Here is a 27,846-nt window from a genome sequence, read left to right as displayed (position 1 = left end):
CCATGGAGCCCAGAAAAGGGCATCGGGTATCTGGAAGACGGAGTTACATGCAGTTATGAGTCACCTGACATTGGTACTGGGAACTGAACTCAAGTTCTCTGGAAGAACAGCAAGTGTTCCTAACCTTCAGTATTCCCATGTTTAAGATCTCTATGGAATAAAATACAGTAAGTGTGCACCAATGTACAATAACATTGTGGAAATCATGCTCCTTTCCAAATACACCCCCAAATCAGAGCAGTCCACTCAATTCCTAAGATTTAAACTTTCACTCTCTTGTCATGCTGTAACTGAGTTATTTAGAATCTCACATTTTTGTCTTTTGCTGTGGTATGGAAACGGTCATGCTCAACACACTACATGACACAGAGAAAACTATTCAACTGGATCCCATGCTCAATAGTGAACAGCCAAATGTTTCCTCAAGACAGCTAGTCAAAGCACCAATGTGTTTTCTCTTCATCTCTAGGTCTTCTCTATAATGTTGTCAGTGAAAAGGCATTTTCATTAATATTGAATGGATTCGTTTAAAAATGGGTAACAACTTCATTGATGACATGTTCAAACAGAACTTTATTATACTATAAACTGGTGAGTAAACGGTGTGTTCTTTGTATTACTTCATATGCATTATCATCCTTACCAGAACCTAGCGAAGATTCCCACACTACAACTGAAAATGTGTAAGTCCTTGTCGCACACCTTAATCTTCCCCCACTGACTCTGTAATGTCCCAGGTTCTCATCTCTAACACACTCAGACCAAATGGAATTCCATTTCTCAACTGTGTTTTTCTTCACAAATGGGGATTGGGTGGAAGCAGTGAAGAGTGTCGGGAGAATGTAGGGTCCTGGAAGTGTGCCCTGTAAACACTGGAGTCTGGACATCAGCACTGTCTCACTGGCCCTGGTACTTTCCCCAAGTTTTCTGCTCTTCTCCAGGAAACTTCCCTTTATTTTAAAATTGAATTCTGAACAGATATCTAAAAATATACAACAGATATAAATATAAATACTTAGTCATATTTTTAAAGAAAACTTCTTTCATGGTATGATTATTGGTTTTATAAAACAGATGAAAATATGCCTATATGATAATAATCTAGCATTTAAAAAACTAGCCTGAGTTGCACGTAAACAAGAGACCTGTGTTTATTTGCCCCTGTGACTCTGAAGCTTGTGTCCCCTCCCTCCTTCTTGGGTATTGGCCAAGGCCCCTTTCTCTCATCTCCCTTCTACATGCTTTGGGTGACACTGACCATGGATCTTCTCAAGTTCCTTCATAGGCAGACGGCCTCAAGTAGTAGTTCAGGAATGTATGGGACCCCACCCGGACATCTCCCCAAACCCTCCTGGCTGAGGGACCCACAGCCTCATGCTTACTGTTCAAACACTCTGCCACTGAGCTGTATCCCCAGCACCCCTCACCCAACACTTCTTCAGGAAGGAAAGTTCTCTTTCAGCTGAAGGTGCCGAACTGAAAGAGCTTCAGTTCCTACTTAGCAATGAACCAACCCAAAGAAAAAGACAAGGGATGGAAAGGGAAGTGCACAAAATTCTGAAAATAAGTTGTCCTACATCTGCACTCAAGTGTGAACAGATGAAGTTTCTGGAATTTGGAATTACTGCTAAGAAACAATTCTCCATGCATTACTCATATTCCTATAGAAAGGGCCTCTGAGCAAAACGCACAATGGTATTTACAGAGGGACCAAGTTGAAAACAGAGACGGTCGCTCCCTAAAGAGAAAGAGCAACTTAGAATATCTTCATTTCGGCCTTCTCTCCTGGAATGCAAATTCACTGACTATATATGTAACTCTCTGGCCTCATCACATGACCAATCAAAAAGGACAGGACAAGAGGAAATCCTGCTCTGATAGTGCTCTGGCTACTACTTTTGCTGTAATTAACTATCTAGGTAGGTTTCTGACACAGGACTTGGTTAGTATATAAACATAAAACTGTAGCAGGCTTGAGGTGAGGAGACGGCTCAGTGGGTAAGAACACTTGTCTGCAAAGTATGAGGGCCTGAGTTGGAATTCCCAGTACCTGTGTAAAAAAGCTGGGCAGGCTGCCCATGCCGGTAGCTCCAGCACTGTGGGTGGAGATGGGCAGATCTGCTTACTGCCTGACCAGCCTAAGCTAGACAGCCAGCCTTCAGTTCAGTGACAGACCCTGTCTCAAGGCAATGGGGTAGAGTGATACAGGAAGACACCCCATGTCCTCTGTGGCTTCCACATGTGCCTCACAAGTGTACATATAGGCACACTCACATGCTTGCACCACAAGGACACACGCAGAGACAGACACACAAGTATAGCACACTAGCGCTGGATGGCAAGCGAGGATGGACAGCAAAGTAGCATTCTCACTTCCTACAATGACACAAAAAACAAGTAACTGTTCAATTACTATTTCACTCAACAAATATTTGACGACAACTATTAGCCATGCCAAAAGAAAGAAAGAAAGAAAGGAAGGAAGGAAGGAAGGAAGGAAGGAAGGAAGGAAGGAAGGAAGAAAGAAAGAAAGAAAGAAAGAAATCCTGCCTCCATGGAGATTATACTTTAAAAGGAAAAATCAAAAATATTTTTTAAAAAAATGTGAAGGGCCAGCTGTGACCATCAGCACAGAGAAAAAAGCTTAGTAAGGAGCCTGGGGGAGGTATACTAATGACCACGTAACAAAGACCTGGGGAAGATAAAGTCAGGAATTACACTGAGATCTGAAGGAGGAGAGCGCAGGCCAAGGGGAAGAGATACAGAGTATCTGTTTAAGGCACAGCAAGGAGCCTGTGTGTAGTGAATGGTGGAGAGAATGAAGAGCTTAGTGAAGATCCTGAGGAAAGAGACCACAAACTATAGTTCATCTGAAGAGCATGTGCTTCACACAGAGCGACCTGGGAAGCCGCTGAGGGCTGGGTGGATGGTCCCCAGTTCTTCAGAAGGATGGAAGGCTACTCTACAAGAGCAACATGCCAGCAGAGAGCCGCACCAGGAGTCGTGCTAAAGAAAAATTATGGTCAACTAAGATGAAGGAAGTGGAGGTGTTAAGAATTAGTCAGATTTCAGAATTTCTGTGAAGCAAAAAGAACATGTTGAATGATTGTGTGGGCGACATTAAAAAAATTAACTAAGGATAGCTTCAAAGACTGAGATTGAAGCAAAGAAGGGATGTGCTGCCACTTTCAGAGATGGGACGTACGGCTTTATAATATGACTTCTGTCATTGGAGTTCACAAATTACCTTGGCAAAGGCAAAACTTTATGTCAGAAATGAAGCAACAAGTCACAGCCCCTTACATGTGGAACCGAGTGACACAGAGTGAAGGAAACTTGGTACTTCTGTACTGCAGGGTAAGAAATCAGCAATATTTAGTATGTAAACTAGCTGGTAAACCACTGCCCTTGTATACCAGACTGAGTCTAACAAGAACGAGAGTGTGAGGTACTTAGAAAAATGTCAGGATGTTGGTCTGCTGGTGTTTTAGTCACTGTTCTAGTGCTGTGAAGAGAGACCGTGAACACGGCAACTCATAGAAGAAAGCACTTCACTGGGGGCTTGCTTCCAGTTTCAGAGGGTGATCCAGAACCATCACAGCTGGGAGCATGGCAGCAGACCGCATGGCGCTGGAGAGCTCACCTCTGATCCACAAGTAGGAGGCAGAGAAGGAAACACAGGGAATGGCATGGGCTTTTAAAACCTCACCCCCAGTGACACACCTCCTCCAACAGGGCCACACCTCCTAATCCTGCCCAGACAGTTTCAACTGGTGACCAGCCATTCAAACATAGGAGCCTAGGGGGTCGCTCTCATTCAAACCACAACTAGCAATTATGCCTGAATATCCAGGAGGCTGTTCCAAGGAAGGAGTACACTTTGAGTGAAGCGTCACTAAAAAGAAGACCCAGCTGGTAAAGTGCTTGCCACAAGAGCATGAGGACCAGAGTTATATCCCCAGCACCCACATAAAGGTAAATTTTACATGTAAAATGAACACCTGTAAATTCCAGCACTGGGAAATGGAGACAGGAGCATCCCTGAGGCTTGCTGCTGCCCATCCAGTTTAGGCAGCTTCAGGTTCAATGAAAAATCCTGTCTCAAAAACCAAGTGGAAGCACTTGAGAGATGGCTAAGAAAAAATACTGCTCTTCCAGAGGACCCAAGTTCAATTCCCAGCACCCACATTTGGCAATTCACAACTACCTCCAGCTCCAAGGGATCTGATACCTCTGTCCTCCAAGGGCATCTGCACTCATGTGCACACACATACACACACACACAATTAAAAACAAAATCAATCTTAAAACAAAGGAGAGGGACAATAACTCAGAGAGTAAAAGTGTCACACAAGCCTGGTGACCTGAGTTCAATCCCAGAAACCCACGTGAAAAGCCAGATGGGGTGGTATATACACATCAGTAATCCCAACACTCCTGTGGGAAGATGGGAGGCTCAGACAAGACCACCAGAATCGTCTGGACACTCAAGCGCCAGCTAGGCTAGACCACAAAGCACAATGCTAGAAATGAGAAGACAGACCCTGACTCAAAATAAGGTAGAAGAAAACTCAACTTCAGAAAACTGTTCTCTGACCTCCACGCTCCTGCTGCAGCACAAGGGCATGGACCAGAAAAGGGGATGGGATGGGAGGGGAGGGGAGGGGAGGGGAGGGGAGGGAAGGGGAGGGGAGGGGAGGGGAGGGGAGGGGAGGGGAGGGGAGGGGAGGGGAACCCAAAAGGTGGAGAGCAATAAAATATAAAACACTGACCTATGGCTTCCATGTGCACATGCAAGCACAAGTGTACAGGTATGTAGCACACATACAAGTATGTACTCACACACATTTTTAAAATAAAATGTTTCCTTTGCTTCTAGAAAAACAACATTTAAAAAATCCTAGTGAAACTTAAAATGATGGTTAACCTGAACACAGAAAACACCAGCTTCAGAAGGAAAAACAATTCAAGAGAAAAGACACCGATAAACATTTTCGTGAGGCAAGAGGCACTGAGACCACTGGAAGGCTGTGGCCCATTTCTAACAAGCGCACTGTGCTCTGTAGACAGTGTGATGCTAACGGAAGCCCCATCAGCTGAATGTGGAGAATCCTCCCACACTGCACAGAGAGAGCAGCAAGGACGCAGACCAGACACATTCAGCTTCATGGAGAGAACACATCCATAAGACATCAGCAGTCCGCAAGCTCCCAGTGCCAGAGAAATCAAGCACCAACCTTTAACTTTGTGACAAGCAGGAGGCTTTGTAAGCCAGAAATGCTCTCTTGTCCTGCAGCCTCCCAGACACTAGCATATAAGAACCTTTACCTATGTATTAACTACATAATGCGGAGTTCCCTAGCTCTCATTTTAGAAGGAAAAAAATACTTAACAACATTAATGACTACAACTCTATTGAATCATCAAAAGTTTGAAGGAGATGCTTAAATTTTTAATTAAATTTGTTTCCTTTTACAGAAGCAGATCCTTGGTTTGCAAATATTTCAAGAAATGACTTTAGCAAATTCCAAAAGTCTACTGGACTTAAAACTTTTGTAAATGTTTGTTTCTAACTGTCCTTCTACATAAAATGACTAATTAAAAGCAATCTCAAAGGGCATAAAGCACACCTTTAATCCCAGGACTGGGGAGACTGAGCCAGGCCAATCTCTCTGAGTTTGAGGCCAGCCTGGTCTACATGGTGAGAAACCCATCTCAAAAACTTAAAACTAAATTTTAAAATAAGTAAGTGAACCCCCACTTGGGCAATGTAATTTTAAAGACACCCTTTTGACTGGGCCTATGTAAGGAGCATTTAAGGTACTACGTGCCTAGACTATAAAGATTCCTAAAACAGTTACACTGCGGAGACAATTTTCACCATAAACTAATGTCTATGTTTCTCCAATAATTGGTGTCATTTGTAAGAGACTAGTGCTTTCGTTCAAGTGCCTCTAACTGCTTGTTAACATTTGCTTCAACTTTTAGATGTTGCATTCTTCATTATCAATTACACAAAATCAGCACAATAGTATTTTCTATTATATTGCAAGAATGACCTGAAAACTGGGGACAGACTTTCATTTGGGACAGAGGAATTCCCTTGGTCTCAACAATAAAATGGCAAGGTATGTCTCAGGTATTTGTTACTAATAAGTCATAGACATTTCTGATGACTCTCTTCAATAAATCAGAGTAAATCCAAGCTTGTGCCTCTAGTGACATTACTGTCAATACCTTCAATCTGATATGCTTGAGTGGGAAAGGAAGACAGAATCACAGCTGCCACCTAGAAACTTCACATTGTCACACATGTGATCATCTTATACTCGGATGGGAGGAAACATTGAGAATCACTGACCGGTCAAAATGTGTGCTGCAGGCTGGGTCAGTAACTTCTGAATACCTCAACTAAGGCCTAGTGGAGGGCTTACTCCAGTGCACCCAACATCCATAAGCTGCGCACTTTAACTGTTTTCTTTTAAGAACTAGAACCCCACCGGGTGGTGGTGGCGCACACCTTTAATCCCAGCACTCAGGAGGCAGAACCAGGCAGATGGATCTCTGTGAGTTTGAGGCCAGTCTGTTCTACAAAGCCAGATCCAGGACAGGCACCAAAACTACACAGAGAAACCCTGTCTCGAAAACACAAACAAACTAGAACCCTATAAGTAAACAGTTTAAACTTTAAACAGTGAGTGAATGTGATCCAAAGTGGGAGTGCTGATAAGAAATTTAAGAAAATAAAATTTACCTTCTCTCTACCAATTTTAAGTGAATACTTTTGGTTCAAATGAAAGGAATTTACAGCACATTTAACCAACAACAAATGGCATCAAGGTGAAATAAAAATACTTTAAGAATTGAACTACTGATCTGACGGGGGGAGAGTAGGAAAAGACGGGGGAGGTCCTTTAGGGAAGAGAGAGGAAGGTAAATACAAGTGGAGGGAAGGAGGTAAAATACTATGGATGGCTGAAAAAGCCACAAGGAATCAAACTATTAACTATCAAAAAGCCTATAACGCACATAATTCAGTGTACAGATGTACACATACAGTTTTAATGAACTTTCCTCAACAGCCAAAGAGCACCTAACAAAAACCGAAATCCCCAACACCAGAAATGAGAAGCCATCTTTGCACTGCTGGCCGGGGCTATCAGAAAGACTCCCAGAGCACAGAGCCCTATTGATGTTGCTCTTGGTCACACCCCAGAGGTGGAAGAAGTCACCTCTATACACTTCAGATCAGTTGGAACTGATCTGAACCCCCCTCCCTGAGGACCAGCTTTGTGGGTGCCAGAAGGTGCTTGCCCAAGCACCCTGTGCTCTCCTCCCTCCCTGCCCCCCCCTCTTTCTCTCTCTCTCTCCCCACCCCTCCCATCACCTTCTGAAGCTGTAAAGTAAGGCCCCAATTAAATCCTTTCTTTTCTGAGAGTTGTCTTGGTCATGGTGTCTCTTCACAGCAAAAGAATTCGGACTAAGCCAGAATCACCCTAGTAACACCGGAACAGATAAAAATTGATGCACAGAGCTGAATACAAAAGTCCAGCACTCCCTAACTTTAGGCATTTTTACTTACATTGTCTCAGTGCTTCTGCATAACTACTGTATGAGGTAATTTTATCTTACTCATTTAATAGAAGAGGAAACTATGATTTGATGATAATAAGTAATTTGTCCAAGATCCCACAAAAGAGAAACTGGAGCTCAACCCCAAGTTATATGGCTTCAAAATAAACCGTTCTTCTCTTCACTACACTTTCCCAACCTGGCAAGGAACTCTGTCATTAAAAATTCCAGACTTTTAATTAATACTTACTAAAGAACGAGATAATATCAAGCTTATAATGAATGGTAATAATGTAGACTGAATATTAGTCATAGTTTTATAACTACAGATGAAGATTTAAGAAATAATTACAAGTTATGCATGCCATTATATTCTTTAAAGCTGAATATGCAATACCCCTAAAATGGAGATTTTTTTCTTAAAATTTATTTTCTTAGAAAGGTACTAAGTGAACTTCAGTTTACTTATATAACTTTGAAATTCAGAAACTCTTGAAGACCCCATAATGAGGCAGCCATACATCAGCTAACGACATGCCTGGTAAACTAGGACTGTACTTGTTCTGACAGAATGAGGAAAAAGTAGCTGTTTTATTCTGATTTCTTTGTTCCAGCTCTAATGTGTCCTCTATTCTGTTCTTCCTCACATCCGGAAGCAGCTGAGTTAGTGCAGCCAAGCCTCAAGCTCAGGCACTCTACAAAGGTCGGGGCAGATGTGGACACACTGGAACGTATCCACCAAACTGTGCTAACTGCTAGTGCTGTGTGATAAACGGCAACTCTTAGTTATTTTCTGAAACACTAGCTATGAGAGTAACTCATGATTTCTTCTCTATATTCCCTCACTGATTTTGAAGAACTCACCTTGAATAACTAAATGAAAATGGGAAAAAGAGTGAAAAGGAGGGGAGAGTCAGGGAAAGTGGAGCTCTGGGGGAGAGCTGGTGTGTAGCTCACCATCTCCAAGTTAGCTGAAGTACTCTACTCAAGTCCCCAAACTGCGACCTTAGTTCCTTTGATGTCTCAATGAAACACAGACCACAGTAAGTATGCCAAGACAATGAAAGTCTTATCCATCTGTAAATTCTGATTAAATCCCTCTTAAGAATTTTAGAAATTAGTGTATACAAAAACAGACATAAAATCTTCCTTTAAATTAAAAGGACGCAAATATTTAGGAAAAATTTTCCCAAGACTGAAAACAAACAATTACTCTATGTGTGTGAACTAATGCCATTTCCACTTTAATCCTTTATTAGAAACTCAAGTTCTATAGTAAGATATTCCTTTATTAACACTATGAAGATAGTTTTAAGTCCTGTTGAAATACTAGTAAACCTAGGAAACAAAGTTAGTCTCCATGAAGGTCTAAATTAGTTATTTTCTTAAGTCACATTTGCAAACTTTTTCCATCACAAAATATTCTTCCAAAACAACATGCGTAAGATTGATCCAATGTATTCAGTTACATGATCAAAACACTAAATAACTGATCATCCTTTTGTTCTCACCCCAAAAGACGTACATCACGGTGCAAAACTACCACCTATTAATACAAATCCAAGCTTAAAACAAAACTCTGGTTTACATGACAAGCTTGCAGATTATCCTGAGACTACCAGAATCCTTAGATACAAAGACACTATCTTCCCACTCCCTCACCAAACCACACTGAAGTGCTTTGTGTAACTCAATTACTATGGTCTTTCTCCTGTTACTATGTAGTTCTACTATTTCCACTTATACACAAACAAGCATCTCGCAATATTCTGGTGTTCTGTACAGTTACGTCAGCTTTTCAAATCTGATCATTTCAGCTCCTCTGTTGTTAATATTTACTATGGAACCGCTGTGTAAAAGGTACTGCTGCTGCCATATGTAAGTAACAAGTACAACTCACTTTTTTTCTGTGTAACTTGAAATTTTTGACAGCAGAGGAAAAAAAAACTACGAATCTGAAGAGTTCACAGACAAGTTAGAGCTACATGGCAACTAGGAATGAAATTCAAGTATTTCGTCTACAAAAGCCTGGACTATTTCTCCCACGTAAATGACATCTACCTCTGAAGCAGAGCAGAAGCTGCTTTAACAGGACACTACATAATCTTAGCTAGTGTATATTAACACTGTCAGTGCAGAAAAGAAACAGATCTTCGACAAAGGTCTTTTATGGAAGAAAACCGAAAGTGTTTCCAAGAATGCCTATGCACTCTCTTAAAACATCCCCAGGACCTTTGAAAACCCTTCACTCGAGGGCTATCAGAAAATCTTTTCTTGGCTGTAAAAGAGACACTCAACCTTTTATATCCTGTGGCTCTTCCGCACACCACCATAAACCCTACGGAGGTAGGTCCACAAATAGTCCCTGCACCGAACAATGTATTTTTGCAATACTGTTTTCCTTTTTATCCTGTTCTCATTTCACATGTGGATCGCAAAGTTTTCAGACATTAACCACTAAAATAGTGTTGGCCTTGTCTTCAGATTTTTTTTCCATCAAACTTTTATATACAGTGACTTCAGGTGAGAAGTTTTCCTTCAAATGCCTGGAAACTCCTGTACAAGTTAGAGTAGCACGTGTTAGAGTGACAGTGAGACCACTGAATGCATACAGTTTCTTCAGAAGGAAAAATATTACAAGTTCCATTGTCCTTACATCATAAGGTGAATGAAAACGAAAGGTTGCCCTAACCTTAACAAATTTAGATTGCAATGGTATCCCCAACAAAATCACAAGTGTACAGAGTACAAATGGACCACCTGATGGAAACTCTGTTGTTCAAAAGCGCCCTGGCTCTTGCCAAAACTAACCTCATGTTTCTGAGAGCTTATCCTAAGAGGTAAGTCCAAGGAGGGCACAAGGATGCCTCCAGACACCTCAGACCCCTAAATAGCCCTTAGGGCAAAAAAAAAATCGCCCCTGATTGCCAGCTTCACACCTTAAGTCTATATCTAGTTGAGACTCCTTGAAGGACAACCCTGAGCAAGAGGGGCAGTGGGACGTGAAGCTGGAGAGGCGACCCACGGTGAGTGGGTCCTGATGAAAAGGAACAACAGGGGCTGGGTGCCCCCCAAGAGAGGGCGGCCAGGAGTGAGGCGCCCAGAAGGGGTGTGGGCACCGTGAGACAGGGGCGATGAGCGCCAGGAGGGAAAGGGTGCGGGCTCGGAGCGCCGCAGCCCCCCACCCCGCCCCACGCCCCGCAGACTCCGCGACCCGCGACGGGGCGGGGCCAGGCGCCCGCCACGGCCGGCACCGCCCCCTCAGCCTCCGGGTCCGGGCGGGTGGGAGGGGCGGGCCTCGCGGGCCGGGTGAGCAGCCGGACCCAAGCCCAACCCGGAACGTTCCGTCGCGGGCAGGATGGGGCGAGCGACCCCCGCAACCCCGGGGCGGGGACGGAGCTGGCTGAGGGCGGAGGAAGAGCCTCCGAGCAGCCCGCGCCCGCTGGGCCAAAGCCCGGCGCCCCGCTGCGGGCGGGGACGGTTGCCCCCGTGCAGAGCTCGCCTTCCGGCCTCCTTCCCACCTCCCGGGGCGTTGCCCCGGGCAACAGTGCCTACCGACGGCGGCGTGGAACGCACCTACCTAGAACCTGACAAGCAGGAGCCCCTCAGACCCGGGAGCCAGTCGCCACCCGGCGTCACGGGGGCTGCCCCAGCCAATAGGAGCCGCCGTCGCGAGTCTCTACAGCCAATCGCGTTACACTCCGGTCTCCGGGCACCCTGAGACCTCAGCCAATGAGCGAGAGCGAGAGGCGGGCGCTGCCGCCGGCCCCAACCCCCTCCTCGACTACCTCCCAGGAGGCGGGCGCGGCCCATTGGCCCGGGCCCGGGAGGGGCGGGGCTTAGCGGGTGGGCGCGGACTAGGGTTGCGGGCGAGAGGAGGCGTGGGCCGCGGCCGCCGCCCTGGGCCGCTTCCCCGCGGGGCTGCTTCTCTTGGGTCTCCTCTCTTCCACGAGGAGCCCGGATCTCCGAGCCCAGCTAGCGGACTGCGCGGCGCGATGGGCGCGGAGGCGGAGGGGGCCTGGCAGGAAACTCGGGGAGGTCCGCAGGGCCGAAGCCGGAAAGTGGCCTGGCCGGGTGATAAGCTGGGGCCGCCGGAAGGGTCAGCCCCGCGGTCGGGCCGGCCGGAAAGGAGGCGTGACTAGATGTGGAGCGCCCGCGGGGTGCGGGCGGGTGCGGCGTCTCCTCCCTACCCCGGAGCAGGCTGCGCACCGGACGGTCCCCCTCTACCTTCCCGCGTTTTGCTTGCGTGTGCTGTAACGTGGATTCCTTTAAAGAGCCTTTGCGTTTCTGCAGCGCGCTCAGCCGCTGTCTTTGCAAATCACGCCTGTGCTCCCCAGTGCCTGCGACGCTAACGATCTGAGACTCTCCGGGAACGTGGATGCTGTGCAAGGTGTACCGCGGGACCTGGGAGCGGTCCCCTCGAAAGTACTTACCTCTAGGAAAGTCTGGAAAGCGAGAACTCAGCACTGGTTTGCTCTTCCAAGAAGGGCTGTTTTCTGAAGCGCTCTCCGCCAATTTGGCGCAAAATGAGTAATGTGGACGGAGCAAATCTTACTAGGTGATCTGGAGCTCTGTGATAGGTGTTACTCGGCACTGAGCGTCACTCCTGTATTACTGTAGCACGCTTTTTAAGGCATTGTATCTTGTACGTGAGCTCAACCACATTGGTTGCGTGCAACAAGTCTAGCAACTCCATTTCCACTCCCACCCTTAAAACCTGTGAGTTAGGCGAGAGCCAAAGAAGAAAGATGAATACTTTTTATTCTAAATGGTTATTCACTTAAGTCGGTTTCAGAGCCCAAGAAACCAAACATACTGTAAGGACACACAAATGTTTAAGCCTCATTGTTCAAAATGGATGAGATTCCTTCTTTTTCTCAGAAAACAACTACTAAGTACTCTTGTCAAATTTATGATCCAAGGATGTCTTTCTCAAGAACTCGGAAGGTACAGGAGTATGAATCAGTGTTAGAGCACTTAAAACCCTGTCTGAACCCCAACAAGGGAAAGGGAATCCCCAAACAAACCTGAGAACCAGTGTCTTTCAAAGTTCACAGATCCCAGCAGAAATAGCCCCCTATCTCCCAGTTTCTATGGAACACTAGAACTCTAAATTGTGAAATTTCTTCAGACATAAGTATTGCTTTTCTCTTAAAATACAGATGGTACCCCAACAACCCACTATGGATATGACAAATAGTGCCAGGTTCTCTTACCTGAGAACTAGTTATTTTTCATTATGAAAATCTATCTAATGGGTTGTATCTACTCGTCTGCAGAAAAGTGTGAAGTTCGTGTCTTTGCAATCTCTTAGGTAATGCCTGAGATATGCATCTCATTCTGGTTTAATGTCTATTTGACAATAAAGGTGCTTTCCTTCTCATATATTACTTTATCAATGAATTCCAAACTTCATTTTTTTTTTTTTTTTTTTTGGTTTTTTGTTTTTTTCGAGACAGGGTTTCTCTGTGTAGCTTTGCTCCTTTCCTGGATCTCGCTCTGTAGACCAGGCTGGCCTCGAACTCACAGAGATCCTCCTGGTTCTGCCTCCCGAGTGCTGGGATTAAAGGCGTGCGCCACCACCGCCTGGCCCAAACTTCATTTTTAATAGGATTAAATTTATTAGGATTGAAAATGATAATGTTTTGTATGTATTTTTATAGTTCCGTAGTTATATGCATAGTCTCCTAAAATGCAAGTTAATTTTCTCTAAGCCTTGAATGTTGTATGTATCATGTCAGTGTGAGTAAAATAAATAAAAATGTGTGCATGTATTAAAGCCATATAACTTGACACTGCTTTACCAAGCGTACCTTTTCCAAAAACCTTAGGCTTCCTGGCTTTATAAAAAGATCCAAATACAGGATGATGTGGCTGGTGAGTTAGTACCTGCGCACCTACGTATGAGAATTGAATCCACTTATCCAAAGGTAATAAGAGTCTTTTCAGTCCTATAATTATCTATTCTAATCCCAGCTATACACTCAAGAAGTATAAATTGTCCACCCTATGTCAGGCATCGTGTTAAGAAATGCAACTTTGCAATTCAAAAAAAAAATGATCATCAAGTATACAAAGCACAGTTACATTTGGCCAGAGAGCGAGAGAGAGAAACTGGAGGGAAAATAGGACACCTAGTTTTATTGCTTTTCCCTATAATAACTACCACTTTGCAGTGTAACACATTGAACAAATACTTTTTTCCACTTCCAAAAATTCTGAACAAATTTCCTTGTACAATCTTATAAATATAGGAAGTGAGGAAAATAATTTCCTTTCGAGGTGATCCACGGCCTTCATAAAATGCTAGCATCCTGCAGTTGAAGATACTTTTAACATAGGATTTAGTAGATCCATTCTCTTCCATTAAAATGTGTATCTGGCTGGGGCCAGGCGGTGGTGGCGCACGCCTTTAATTCCAGCACTCAGGAGAAAGAGCCAGGTGGGTCTCTGTGAGTTTGAGGCTAGCCTGGTCTACAAAGCAAGTTCCAGGACAGGCTCCAAAGCTACACAGAGAAACCCTGTCTCTAAAAAAAACAACAACAAAAAATAAGAAAAAAGAAAAAGAAAAATTTATATCTGTACCAGGAACTGCCACAGTTTGTGAAATGCCACATGCCACAGTATTACCTAGCTGTAAGCAAACAAGTCCTCGGTGTAGAATCTATACGAATTAAGTTCCAACCAAATTTTATATTTTAATGAAGTGACTTTCCATGGGGAAAATGTATAGAATGTGGACATTAAAACTAGATAATTGGTTTAAATGTAGTTTAATTCTTTACTTTTGATTAATATCATTCCTCACCCTATCTCCCTCTCATTTTCCTGTTTAAAGTTTTCGCATAGACTTGAGGAATCTTGGCTGTGTGCCCACTTAGTTCAGCAGCTCCTACTTCTGTATTCCTTGCTCCTTCCTTCACCCTTCTCTTGGCTGGTTCCTTTCACTTATGACTGTTCTCTTGGTCACTTTTTAGACCTAACCCCTTGCACAGACCGCTCCTAAAATAGATGGAGTGATGTGGGGAACAGAAGAAAAACTGGCATTTATCGTTTTTCTGTGCATGCTACCCAGGCTGTTTTCACAGGACACAAACCTCATTGATTCTGGAGCTTGTTCACTTAAGTGAATACTTTCACTATTGATCATGTCTGGGTGAAGTTCAAGATATTTGTTGTTTTGGCTTTGCAAACTTCAAAATGCCTATATATGGCTTCCTTTGCATTACAGATCTGTATGTGGAAATAAGGGGAACAGAGGGGAGAGAGGTGAAGTAGAGGAGAGAAGAAAGCTTCTCCAGTCTTCAAAGGAAATGCCAAATCCATGGAGAACACTTCCTAATGGCCCCTCCCAGACAGAGGCGGGCTGCTGCACAGCCTCGCGCTGTTTCCCTGGGTTCCTTGACTTTCTGTTCTCCACTGAGAAATAGTACCAGCAACATTCCTCATCAAGACGTGTCCTCTCAAAATGCCCACAGATTATTCAAGGTCCGTCCCTTTAGTAAACTGTTCTTTTCTCAGAACTGACCTACCCTTTCCCTCATTCCCTTCTGCCTGGTCCCCTGAGCCTTCAAAGACAGAGCATGAATGTGACAAAGCCTGTCAGTGCTGGAGTGCTGACTTTCCCCTGTGGTCACCTGAGGGCCTTGCAAGAAATGCACACTACCAGACTCGCACTCAGAGATTCTGACCCGGGAAGATCTGTGATGAGTTTTTAAAAAGAAAATCATGTTTAGGAGCCCAGCCAATCTGGTCCACAAGGCGCACTGAGCTGAGGCTACAACTCTAGCCGCTTGCAGCAGCACACGGAACCTGGGTCCAGGGCAGGGGGAATCCAGCTGTCAGGTATCCCTGAAGGCAGTAGTTAGAAGAGAAGCTGCAAATAGAATTAGTTGGAAGTCTGTGTAATCTAAGAAATGTGTAGAGCAGATCCGCAGATCACTTCCTCCACCCGGTTACTAAGGAACAAAAATGTTTGCTCCCAGGTGAGGCTGAGCTAGAAGACAAGTGAATCCAGAGGGGAGCACGGTGCTTTCCGGTGAACGGGAGGAAGGAAGTGCAGATCCACATACTTCTCTTGCTTAGCTCCTGCAATGGCAGGCTCCTGGTCTCAGGGGGCAGTGACTTATCTGAGGAGGAATATTTTTATCTCTACTTGGAGAGTCTTCTATCTGACATAACCAGATCCGTTGCTGAATCACGTCAAGAGTGATGTGATGTCTGCAATCCCTAAGTTCAGCTATAAAAAGACAAGTGGGTACCATCCTTGTTTTAGACCCGCAATCATGGAAATCAGACACCAAATGGAAGAGGAGGGGGTGGTGCTGGTACAAAAGAAACCAAAAAAGAGAACAGAAAAAAAAAATGAACTGTGAGTGATTTCCTTAAACACGGAGCTGGACAGATGGCTGGGCCAGTAAGAACGCATACTGCTGTTCCAGTGGACTGGAGTTCAGTTCCAAGCACCAACGTCAGGTGACTCACAACCACCTGTAGCTCCAGCTCCAGTGGGATCCAATGCATCTGTCTTCCTTACACACACACACACGCCCCTAATTAAAAATAATAAAAATAAACCTTAGGAAGATAATACATGCGTGGAAACAAGGTATTTTTTTCCCCAAGGAAATTTTTAGAGAAAGAAACGAGTATGGCCGTGTCCCCTGAGGAGACCAATTCTTCCCTCAGCGGCCATCAAAGGCCAATAGTTCCTCCAACAGAGGTGAGGCCTCAGGGGCCCCACCCCCATCTGTGCTAGCCTTTTGAATAGCTTGATCTCCTCAGGTCTTGTGCAGGTAACCAGAGCTACTGTGAGCTAATCTAAGCAAGAGCCATTCAAGGACCACGTCAGATTTGTCTTGCATCACATCTTGTTTTGAGTCTGGGGCTCAAAGACTCAATGAGGCTGGCTGGCCAGCGAGCCCGAGAGACCAGCCTGTCTCTGCCACCCCAGCTCTGGAACTGCACGCACGCACGCACGCACGCACGCACGCACGCACGCACGTGTAGCCGTGGCTGCCTTTTTGTAGGTTCTGGGGTCTGAATGCAGGTCCTTGTACTTGCTCAGCAGTCACTTTTTCCATTGACCTGTCTCCTCAGCCCCAGCAAGTGATAGTTGACGTTATAAGGAACCGGCAAACTTTAGTTTTGTTACGTGCTGTTGGGGATCAAACCCAGGAGCTAGCCGATTCTGGACAAGTAGTCGACCACTGAACTACATCCCCAGCCCTGCCTAATGTTTGCAAGTGCCTGCCCCATTTTATGCTCACCCAGTGACATATGACAGCTCCAGTGGCTCCTTGTTATCTACCAGAACTATTGCAAAAGAATTGGAAAATTGGTTTGCTTCGACATTTTTTTCTTTTTCTTTTTCTTTTTTTTTTTTTGGAGACAGGGTTTCTCTGTGTAGTTTTGTTCCTTTCCTGGAACTCACGCTGTGTAGCCCAGGCGGGCCTCAAACTCACAGAGATCCACCTGCCTCTGCCTCCGAGTGCTGGGATTAAAGGTGTGTGCCACCACCGCCCGGCTAGTTTCTTAAAGTAGTATTTTTAGAGATACAGCATTGCACAGAGTGCTTTGAACTTCATTCTCCCAGCACAACATTTTTTTTTTTTTTTTGCCTATTTTTGTTGTTTTTTTGAAACAAAGTCTACACGGTAGCTAGGGCTGGCCTAGAACTTACAATAGAGTCAAGGCTGGCCTAGAACTTACAGCAATTTACTACTCGGCCCCAAACCCCTAGTGCTGAGACTACCACAGCCCGATTATTTGATCTTCTGATAGATCTCTATTGGTATGATGCCCTGGCATTAACGTATATTTCCCCAATGACTAACAATGTTGAGTACATCACTGCTTACCTGAGATTCACATATCTTCTTTTTAGAGTATATTCAAAGAACTTTTGCCCATTTGTAAAGATGGGTTTTGCTTTAATTTGTTTTGGTTGTTTGTTGGTTGGTCGGCTGGTTGGTGGTGTTTTTTATTTGTTTGGTTTTGCAAACCCAGAGCCTCACATACGCCAGACAAGCATTCTGCCACTGAGCTACACTCACAGGGGCTGTTTCAGGAAGAGCAAGGCTGAAGAACTGAAGGCACACAAACACACAGCAGGCAGATATGGTCAAGTGATTATTGGCAACAGTATGAAGACAGAAGAACGGAGAAAAGGTGGTGTTTTTTTAGTAAACAGTACTTACACAGATGATCATCTGCAAGGAAAATACCCTATACCTCTCACATTAGTCCAAATCAACCATAGACCTAACTGGAAAAAAATGGAAGATGAAAAAGCATTCAAAATACCACACTGAAGAAAATCTTCCTGACCTTCTTATTTGACGTTCACAATTTACCTTGTTAGAGTCCAAAGATTGCTACTAAAAAAGAACTGAGTGATATAATTTCTTCTTACTTGAAACAGTTTATCATGTAAAGTCCCAAGATTGTTACTAAAAAGGAACTGAGTGATATAAATAAACATGTTCAATTAAAAAGTATCTTTTTTATCTAAAAAAATTCCCTAATTCATTAAAAAAACAAAAACAAAAAACCTGTGAACCTGAAAGATGGTGAAACAATGTTCCATCAGTCTCCCACAATTTTAATTTCATTGTTATTACCCAAGAATTATTGTTTCATTTACATAATAAATCATTGTCTTCTAATTGGATTTAATGCAGGATTTCATTTTAGAATATATATTTCCTTGTATATTCATTGATTTGTTTACCAACCATACTTTCTTAGTATCAATTTTACCTGCAGTAAGCCTCCCATTTCAACAGGAGGGACTAGATGATTAAGTAGACGTGGCGTTCTAGGCAGTGGACGGGTGCTAGGACAGGGTGTGCTGTCGCTAGGGGCAGGGAGGAACCTCACTGACGAGGGAGTCTGAAAAGATGAAACTTGAAATGAGACCTGGAGGTGAGGAAGGAGCCAGGTATAGGTAGATGCTGGAACAGAATGTTCTAGACAGCAGTTAGAAATTACAGTCGCGGCCGGGCTACGGTGGCACACACCTTTAATCCCAGCACTCATGAGGCAGAGACAGGCAGATCTCTGTGAGTTCGAGGCCAGCCTGGGCTACAGAGCGAGCTCCAGGACAGGCACCAAAACTACACAGAGAAACCCTGTCTCAAAAAAACAGAAAGAAAGAAAGAGAGAGAGAGAGAGAGAGAGAGAGAGAGAGAGAGAGAGAGAGAAGAAAGAAAGAAAGAAAGAAAGAAAGAAAGAAAGAAAGAAAGAAAAGAAAGAAAGAAAGAAATTGCAGTCGCACACCCTGAGGGGGAAAAGATGAATGTCACAGGCACAGAGAGCCCCATGTGATGAGAGTGGAGTGAGTCAGTCCAGCAAATGGATCAAAACAGCATGAAGAGATAAGACTTCTGGAAGTGAGGCTGTGTTTTATTCCAATTTCATTCTAACTGCAGTGAGAAGAGCCAACAGGGATTTTTGTGGGGTTTGTTTTGTTTATGAATTAATTGTTTTCTCCTCATCCTCCTCATCTTACTCCATCCCCTCCCCCATCTCACTCTCTAGCCTCAGACTAGCCTGGAACTCATGATGTAGCCCAGGCTGGCCTTGAACTTGTTGGTGATCCTTCTGCCTCGCTTCATGGGTGCTGAGGTGACCATTGTGAACCACCTCACCAGGCTGCCAGCATAGTTTGAATAGAGTTGTATGATCAATTTCATTTTCCCTCTCAAGACTTACTTAACAAAATTCATTCCCTTGCAGATATAGAAGTCATGGTGAGTTACATCTTCTCCAAACCAAGGCAGGAAACTTCTCTTACTTTGAATCTGTAACTTTATCTGTTTCTACCCTCTAGACTCAATTTCATAGTATATGTATATGAATATATATACATATATGTGTGTATACATATATACATGTGTGTATGTATATGTATATATATATATATATATATATATATATATATATATATATAAATCAATGGGAAGGCATCTTGGAGGCCAATTCTGCCCATTATACTGAGACATATAACAACATATAACGTAGAAGAAACTCAAAGCAATAGAACTGATGTCATAAAATATTTACTAGTAAATTTGCATAGAAGACATTAAATCACACAAAGTAGATTTAATTTAGCTAAGGGAGCACTGCCTCCAAAATACACCAACAATAAGTAGACTTGTTAGAGACAAGCAAAGTTTACAAGGCTAGGATGTGAATGTTTATTCACCAGCCATTAAATTGCCCATCCCCAAAGAACACGATTCTAACAGGCAGCTCAAGGGGGCAACACAGGGTCACAACTACCATTAAGCCCCAGTCTAACATTAAATTCCTTGTGTTCTTATCAGGAAACATGTAATCTTGCAAGGTGGACAAGATGAACCTGGGTAACAAGTATTCAAAAAGAATAGCACTGGGGTACTTAAGAAATAATTCTGGGAATGTCTTTGCTGTGTAAATCTCCCATCTGCCCACAAGGCCAGACTTGGAGTCTTCTGTCTCTGATCAAATTGTTCAAAGTGTAACCTGGGCCCAGGACCCCAAAGAGATTTAAGAATGAAAGAGTGTATAAAACATGTAACTCTAAGGTCTATATAAGTCAGTAAATCTTTTATTTGAGGCCAGCTCTTCCTTGGGCATTAGCCCCAGCCAGACAAGCACTATTAAAGAGCCCTTCCTTCAACTCTAGTGTGCAGAGTGATTTCTCACGGGGAAGCCATGGTATTTCTAAAACACATATAACAGATACTTGGAATGTGACACATTTTAGAGGTGTCTGTAGAGAATTCTCTGGTGGCAAGAGTCAGAAACCCATCTCCAACATCCTTAGATAAGCAAGGGAAAGAGTTGAAAACTGCTGGACAGTGGAAAGAACTCTTGAATAATCACAGCACTGGAAGGAGGTCATTGGAGAAGCTGGAGTAGCTGTACCAGGGCCTAGACTGCAGCCAGGATTCACTCATCTCCTTTCTCCTTTATGCTCATCCCTGTGTTTAATTTTTCTCATTCTCTCTCCATTTCACCTCACATAACCATAAAGAGACTGCATTGAATTCTCTATCTGATCAATTCTTCTCTCTGACACAGAAAGTATTCAACTTTTACCATCCACTGCTGTTGCTATCTTATCAATTCTAATTTGAAAAAAATCCGAGAGAGGGACTTAGCGACCCACAGAGTATGCACAGTACATCTGAATCTTGCAAGAGCAGCTTTTGGTGAGATCACATAGTGGAAGGGGGAGGAAGCACTTCTCAGGAGACGAGGTGCAGATCACTATCAAGCAGTTATGGAAGGACTGCTGCTTATGAATGACCAAGAGGGATTGGATCATATGGGATGGACTGGATGCTATTTTCTATTTCAAAACACAGAGCCTGTCTGTAATCATTTTTCATAAGATTGCCTACGTTTTTGTAATACTTATGCATTAAACACAGCAAAGATGCTTGTAGCAGGTTTTCATGGGGTTTCTACTTGAATTTCACAGAGTCTATGTGTCAAAATTGCATGGTAAATTATATAAAGTGGGGGCATGCCTGAGACAGACTGCTCTAGCTGGGAGGGTTTAAGAGCCAAACCCTTGGCTCTGCAGCCAGGCCCCTCAGGTTCAACTGCAGCCAGGCTGTTTAAATGCTCTTAATCGGGTTACAGAGCCTGCACACTTCAGTTGCTTGTCTATGGAATGAGGAGAACAATGCAAATGACTTCAAGGGGGTCTTGCTAAGTTCACTGGTGCACACAAAAAGCTGAGAATAATAAGAGAATTCAAGCGATGTCAGAGTCTCATTTTGTTTTGCAGTAATGGAGGTGGAACTCAGGGCCTATCACAAACTAGCCAGGGACCCTTGGCGGAGCTGCTTCCACAACCCTAACATTAACTGTTTATTTTAATCCTACTCTTTGTGTTTGTTTGGGGCTGGTGGTGGTAGTGGTGACTGAATCCAAAAGAGGTACAAAGAAACAATTTAAAGAAACCCTTCCTGAGCCGGGAGGTGGCACACGCCTTTAATCCCAACACTGGGGAGGCAGAGAACCAGGAGGATCTCTGTGAGTTCTAGGCCAGCCTGGTCTACAGAGTGAGATCCAGGACAGGCACTAAAACTACACAGAGAAACCCTGTCTTGAAAAAACAACAACAACAAAAAAAAACAAAAACAAAAACAAAAAAAAAAAAAAAAAAGGAGGAGGAGGAGGAGGAGGAGGAGGAGGAGGAGGAGGAGGAGGAGGAAAAGAAACCCTTCCCGGAACTAGAGAGCTGGATCCGCCTCTATGAGCACTTACTGGCTCTTCTAGAATTCAGTCCCCAGCACCATGTCCTGTGGCTCACAAACAACCACTTGTAATTTGAACTTCAGGAAGCTCTGGCCTCAGAGGGCACTGGAACTCACACACACAAACCCACTCACAGGCACATAGGCATAATTATTAATAATAATTATTATTTTAAAACAAATTCTTTCTGTTTTAATCCTTCAAAAAAAATAATAAATTACCTAATCACATCCACATGTCTCTGTTTGCTTACGGGATGTTTGTTCATCTACTGGTTAAACCACAATGCCATGATAATGACTGTCATTATTACTTCCAGAAGCTGGAAAAAGCTAAGTTTTGATTGATAAGGAAAAGCCCAGGCGTTCTTTATAGGTCGTTTTCCTGGCAGGATGTCCTCAAACATTTGCTATGCAATGATAGTTATCAATGTCTAAATTTAGAAAGACATCTTCAGTACCCACTTAGTCCATCACTAGAGACTTTAAAAACACACCGACATTTCGGTAGCAGTTATGGCTTGGGTTTAGCCGCTGTGGTGGTTTGAATGTGAAATGTCGCCCATAGGATCAAGTATTTGAGCACCTGGGGCCCTGTTGTTGGTGTGATTCCTGGAGGTGGCTCAGCCTTTGCTGGAGGAAGTACACCCTTGAGGAGCGATGCACTTTATGGCTTGTCCCACTTCCGGTTCTCTCTCTCTCTGTCTCTCTGTCTCTCTCTGTCTCTGTCTCTGTCTCTCTCTGTCTCTCTGTCTCTCTGTCTCTGTCTCTGTCTCTCTCTCTCTCTCTCTCTCTTTCTCTCTCTCTCTCTCTCTCTCTCTCTCTCTCTCTCTCTCTCTTTCTCTCTCTCTCTCTCTCTTCTTTGTGTTGGTGATTAAAGATGTGATCTCTCAGCTTCCTGCTCTGGCGGCCTGCTCCAATGCCTTTACCACCATTATGGATTCGCTCTCTGGAACCATAAACCAAAATAAATCCTCCTTTCTCTAAGTTGCCTTGGTCCTGGTGTTTTGTCGCAGCAACAGAAGAGTACAATCAACTGTAGTCTTTGATTTCATTTCCTCTCTCCCAGCCCTGGAACAGTGTGATAATAAGAATGTGAATTATCCCCCTAGGCTCATGTATTGGAACTTTGTCAGGGAAGGGTTGGGACTGCCTTGTGAGGCTGTTGGAACTTTTAGGAGGTAGGACCTGGCTGTAGGTGTAGCAGGTCAGTAGGTGTGGGGACCTTTGAAGGTTACAGCCTGTTCCCTATGCACTCTGGCCTGGGCCATGTGTACAACTGATGCCACACCACCGTGGACTGGATTGCTCTACCTCTTGGCTGTCGTGATGGACGTACACAAGTCTGTTTGGCTGAGCCAAATAATCTTTCCTCTGTTGCTCCCGCCAAATTTTGGTCACATCCGTAACAATGTACTCAAGAGGTCTAAAGGGGACTATGGGTTGGTGCTTCGCTTCCTGGTCCTACAGTAAATGGCAGCAGGAGCTCTGCTTCTCTGTTGTCTGGTGTTGAAACTGGGTGTTATTAGCTAAACTAAAGCTCACACCATCCTGTCTCAGTCTCTCTAGAGCAGGGATGATGACCGATGATGACCGTGCAGCACCATCCCTGGTACAGCCTTTTGATGCTACCATATGCACGACTGAGTCCTAATAAAAACACTAAATGCCTATGAACCCCTCACTCTGCTCAGATATATACCAAGTGTTTTTACTCAAAGTGATAGTTAGTCGTGGTTGTCAACTTGATTGGATCTGGAACCGACTAAGAGACATACACGCCCCTGGTAGGTCCAAGAAGAGGATTATTAGCTGAAGATGCTCTCCCAGAGAGGAACTCTCAGAAGCAGCCCAAATATGAGGAGGTCTTAGAGGAAGACATTGCTACATGTGTCCACTGACCTCTGCTTCATGGCGGTGTGTGTATATGTACCATTACTTCCCGTGCTCAGGTGCTTTCTGATGTTAGAACTCAGCTTCTTAGGCTTCCAACATGAACTGAAAACCAGCAGTTCTCCAGGAATCCTCCAGGCCTTCAGCACCAGATTGAAACTGCTGAGGCATCCAGCCTCACGCATCCAACAGCTACTGGATTTTCAACCTCTCCAGTACACAGACAGTCATTGCTGGGCTATCCAGCTTGTACTGTAAAATCCAACCTAATATATCACCTTTGTAATGTATATTCTCATTCTACTGATTCTGTTCCTCTAATACACACACACACACACACACACACACACACACACACACACACACACGCAAAACACAGTCTCATTTAAGCCTTATAAAAAACCCTGTGAGATAGACACTTACATTACCCCATTTATAGATATGCTTTTAAGAAGAGGCGGAGAGAGTTCAAACGTAATTTACGGTTTCACAGCTTTGTTAGTATAGGCATTGCTATTTGAAACAGGATGGTCTAATACAAGAGCCATGATACTTCCCCATTTCCTAAGCCTCTTTGACAATTAGGAATCGATTCCTCTATGATTCAGAGGAATGAGAGCGGTTCTGAATAAGAAAAACCAAACACCAATAGGAATTAACAGCACAGTAGGGCATTTCTATCTGCGCCAAATTGGCTTCAGACTCATGATACTCTTACCTTGCCCTTCTAGGTACAGGAATTATGTTGCGTATCACCATGCAGCTAAAAGAACAATATTTCCAAGTAGAAAATAAGATGACTGATACTAAAAACGCTACATGTCAGACAAAGCTAAGTTTGAGAATCATTTCCCAGTTGGAGAAATATCTTGTTTTAATTTTCACACTTTCAAAATGAAGGTCTAGACAGCACCGACCTCATAGCTGCTGGGAAGAGTAAACAGGAGACCTTAAACAGAATGCTTATTACGGCACCTGCCTTCTCATAAATGACTCGAACTGTTTTCTGTTATTCTCATTTTGGGTATTTTATTCTTTTCCAGCTTCTCATCCTTCGCACCCTCCGTCTTTGTATTCCAGGCAATTTTTCCTCCAAAGCTGAGCCACGGCTACTGGCGCTGTCTTCAGGCACCCACCTCTTCACACGTGTCCTGTAATTCTATTTGCTACCCACTAAATCATTACCAACTTGGTGTCCCATTATAGATTCTCATCGACAGATTATAATTCAGAATCCCCCCTGTCACCTGGCTTTCAAGTGCGCTGTGTTGAAATGCTCCCAAGTGATACTTGGAGAATTTGCTGCACAGCCTTTATCTTAGTTCTCCGAAAACTTAAAAGTTGTTCTTAGGGGAACAATCACTGCTTTGCATTTCACGATTGAACAGAAAATCTGAAAGAACAATATCAACTTTTAAATGAAATTATAGGCCTGGAAGGGAAGCATAAATGTAAAAAGGAGAACACCTCATTATCCCTCTTTCAAGCTGCTGGAGTGAAACTCGAATCGTCGCGTATTCCAACATCAAAACGTCTCTTGGATATATTAAAGAACATCATTATGCACACAGCCATAAAATGAGAAAGTTATTAGAGGAAGCCACTAAGAATAAAAGAACACCAAGACAGATTCTTAAAACAGATAATATAATAAGCTCATTAATAAGTATTCTGAGATAGCTCTAAGATTTTCCAATTGAAACTGAATTCCTCGGGGTTACCAACTAGTCAGGAACATGAACTTCATTATTGTTTCTTTTTTGTTTACTTAAATCAGCCTGGCTCTTTGCTAACTCGTACAAGATTGCTTCTACCTATATCTACCCAAACACAAGGAAGTATTTAATTTTAGTGTTGGTATTTATGAGTGAAATGAGGCTTCTTATTAAAGACCTAGGGAGCTGACAATAGGCTTTTGAACAAAGAATGAGCTTTTGAAGGAGTCATGCTTTACTGTCTTGATATAATCCTCTAAATTGCCTTCATAATGCAGAAACTTCCCATTGCAGAACATTTAAGAATTATTGCATGTCACCTCAATAAGCCTAGACACTAAAGTTTCTTTTTTAGTTGATGGTAGTCCATGTAGAAATACACATACCTGTCATTTTCCCTTGCCATTTCCATTTATTAATATAGAGTTAACTCCGGTTTCTAATGGGATCAATTACATGTTTAGAGTTCCGTAAGGGGCCAGCAGAAATGAAGATGTTTGTGGTGGTTTGAATGAAAATGGTCCCCATTGGTTTATAGGGAGTGGCTCTAATAGGAGATGTGGCCTTGTTGGAGGAAGTGTTTCACTGGGGGGTGGGGGTTGAGGTTTCAAATGCTCAAGCCAGGCCCAGTGTCTCTCTATTCCTGCTGCCTCTGGATCTGGATGTAGAACTCTCAGCTCCTTCTCCAGCACCATGTCGGCCTGCATGCAGCCATTATTCTTGCCATGTCGATAACGGACTAAACCACTGAACTGTAAGCTAGCCCCATTTAAATGCTTTCCTTGATAAGAGTTGCCACGGTTATGGTGTCTCTTCACAGCAATAGAAACCCTGACAATGTTCTAAAGAGCTAATTATGTCTTTCAGTCTATCAGACTGTTGAGGCAATGGACCATACACACACACACACACACACACACACACACACACACACACACACACGCACACACACACACAGGATGTTCCCTAGGAATCTCATGCTGGAAGAAGGGAAAGGCACCAGCAAGAGGGGAAATCCAGAGATTTTACATAGTTCTAACAACTTGTCCCTCTACCTTACAGGATAAGACTGGAGCCCAAGGAATGATGGATCAAGGAGACTGGAAGTCACGTGACTCGTGTAGCTTAGATGTGCATATCCTTGGCTATCTAAACTTTGATCTCACTTCAGGATCCCAGAGATGGACTCCGGTGAGTTCACTGGATTTCTTTGTCTCTTCCCAACATGGCCACATTCAATAAATCTCTTTTTTTCTGCTTTCCACTTTTAATTTGGCATATTGAGGCTGGATGACTGGACCATACTTGGGACACAGGTGGTGACCCCTGAGGTCCAATAACACTGTCAGCCCCTAAGAATGCAATCCTTAATGTTTGTAATTCCAACCCTCCCACCCCTGGTCTTTTTTGGTAACTATGCAATTGTAAAGCTACGAATTAACCGAGTACACTATTGGGCAGGTGGTAGAGCTAATGTTTACCTCCCCCAAAGCCTGTTGGTTCTCTATAGAGGAAAAAAGGAAGCCCTCATCCCACACTCTGCCCACAGGTTAGGAAGCTGCGGTTAGGGGCTGTTTTCAGATCTCTCACCATGTGAAGGCGCCTACAGCAAGAATCTGAGCCAAAATTAAATCACACAAGAAATCAGTTGAAAATAATAAGAGGCAGTGCATATATCCCCCCCCCCCCCCCCCCCCCGCAGCAAAAGGCAGACTTTTAGGGAAACAATTGCTCCAGTTCTCTGAGATTTTTAGAAGTCGACACTTAGCAGGGGTAGCCAGTAACAGGGACAAGATCGCGTCTAGAGTGGACTTTGGGCTCTACCAGATCAGGTCCCAGGACCGACAGCTTGAAGCATTGCACAGACCCAGGCCAGGCCCAGCCCACGGAGCGGCGGCCCAGCCCTGACCAGCGAGAGCGGAGAGCGGAGACCCTCCGGCGTCCTAGAGCGGCGCCGAGTGGTGCCGCAATGGGCGGAGCCTCTCCCCCGACCACTCCCCTGACCCCTCCCCGCGCGCGCTCGCCCTGCGGCCACGCGAGCCCGGTGCTCTCTCCCTGGTCTGGTGGGCAGGGCGTCCCCAAGCCCCGAGAGGGTGTCTTATGGGTGGCACAGCACTGCCCACGCCCGCTGCGCTGGGATACCCGCCCGCCCGCCCGGAGATGCCTTTCCCCTGCAGACACCAGATTCATTCTGCACTGGACTGAGCCTGAGGCCACGGGCAAGGGACAGGGCTGGCTCCCTGGCCCCGGGCTGTGCCACCAGGGCCATCAGACACTAGCCTTAATTTTCTAGTCTGCGGTATCGGTGATGAGTGTTTCTCAAAGTTTTGTCAGAGTTGAGAAAATGAAGAGAATACCAATAACTCCTTTAGGGGCCTGACATTGTTAAGCACTTAACTGGAACCCAT

General features: G+C 44.2%; 1 protein-coding gene across 4 annotated transcripts in view; it reads right to left on the bottom strand.

Annotated features, from left to right (window-relative positions):
• The window catches only part of Fer (FER tyrosine kinase), a 324,556-nt gene extending 313,308 nt beyond the window's left edge, over positions 1 to 11,248 (bottom strand). For all 4 annotated transcript variants that reach the window (XM_059277953.1, XM_059277955.1, XM_059277959.1 and 1 more), the window contains exon 1: positions 11,153 to 11,248. The gene's annotated coding sequence lies outside the window, so the exon portion shown is untranslated. The remainder of the gene's footprint in view (positions 1 to 11,152) is intronic.
• Positions 11,249 to 27,846: the final 16,598 nt, after the last annotated feature.

The sequence above is a fragment of the Peromyscus eremicus genome, chromosome 13, assembly GCF_949786415.1.
Source record: "Peromyscus eremicus chromosome 13, PerEre_H2_v1, whole genome shotgun sequence".
Taxonomy (NCBI): Eukaryota; Metazoa; Chordata; class Mammalia; order Rodentia; family Cricetidae; genus Peromyscus; species Peromyscus eremicus.
Note: the sequence above shows the minus strand (reverse complement) of the source record. Positions and strands in the feature narration are given on the sequence as shown.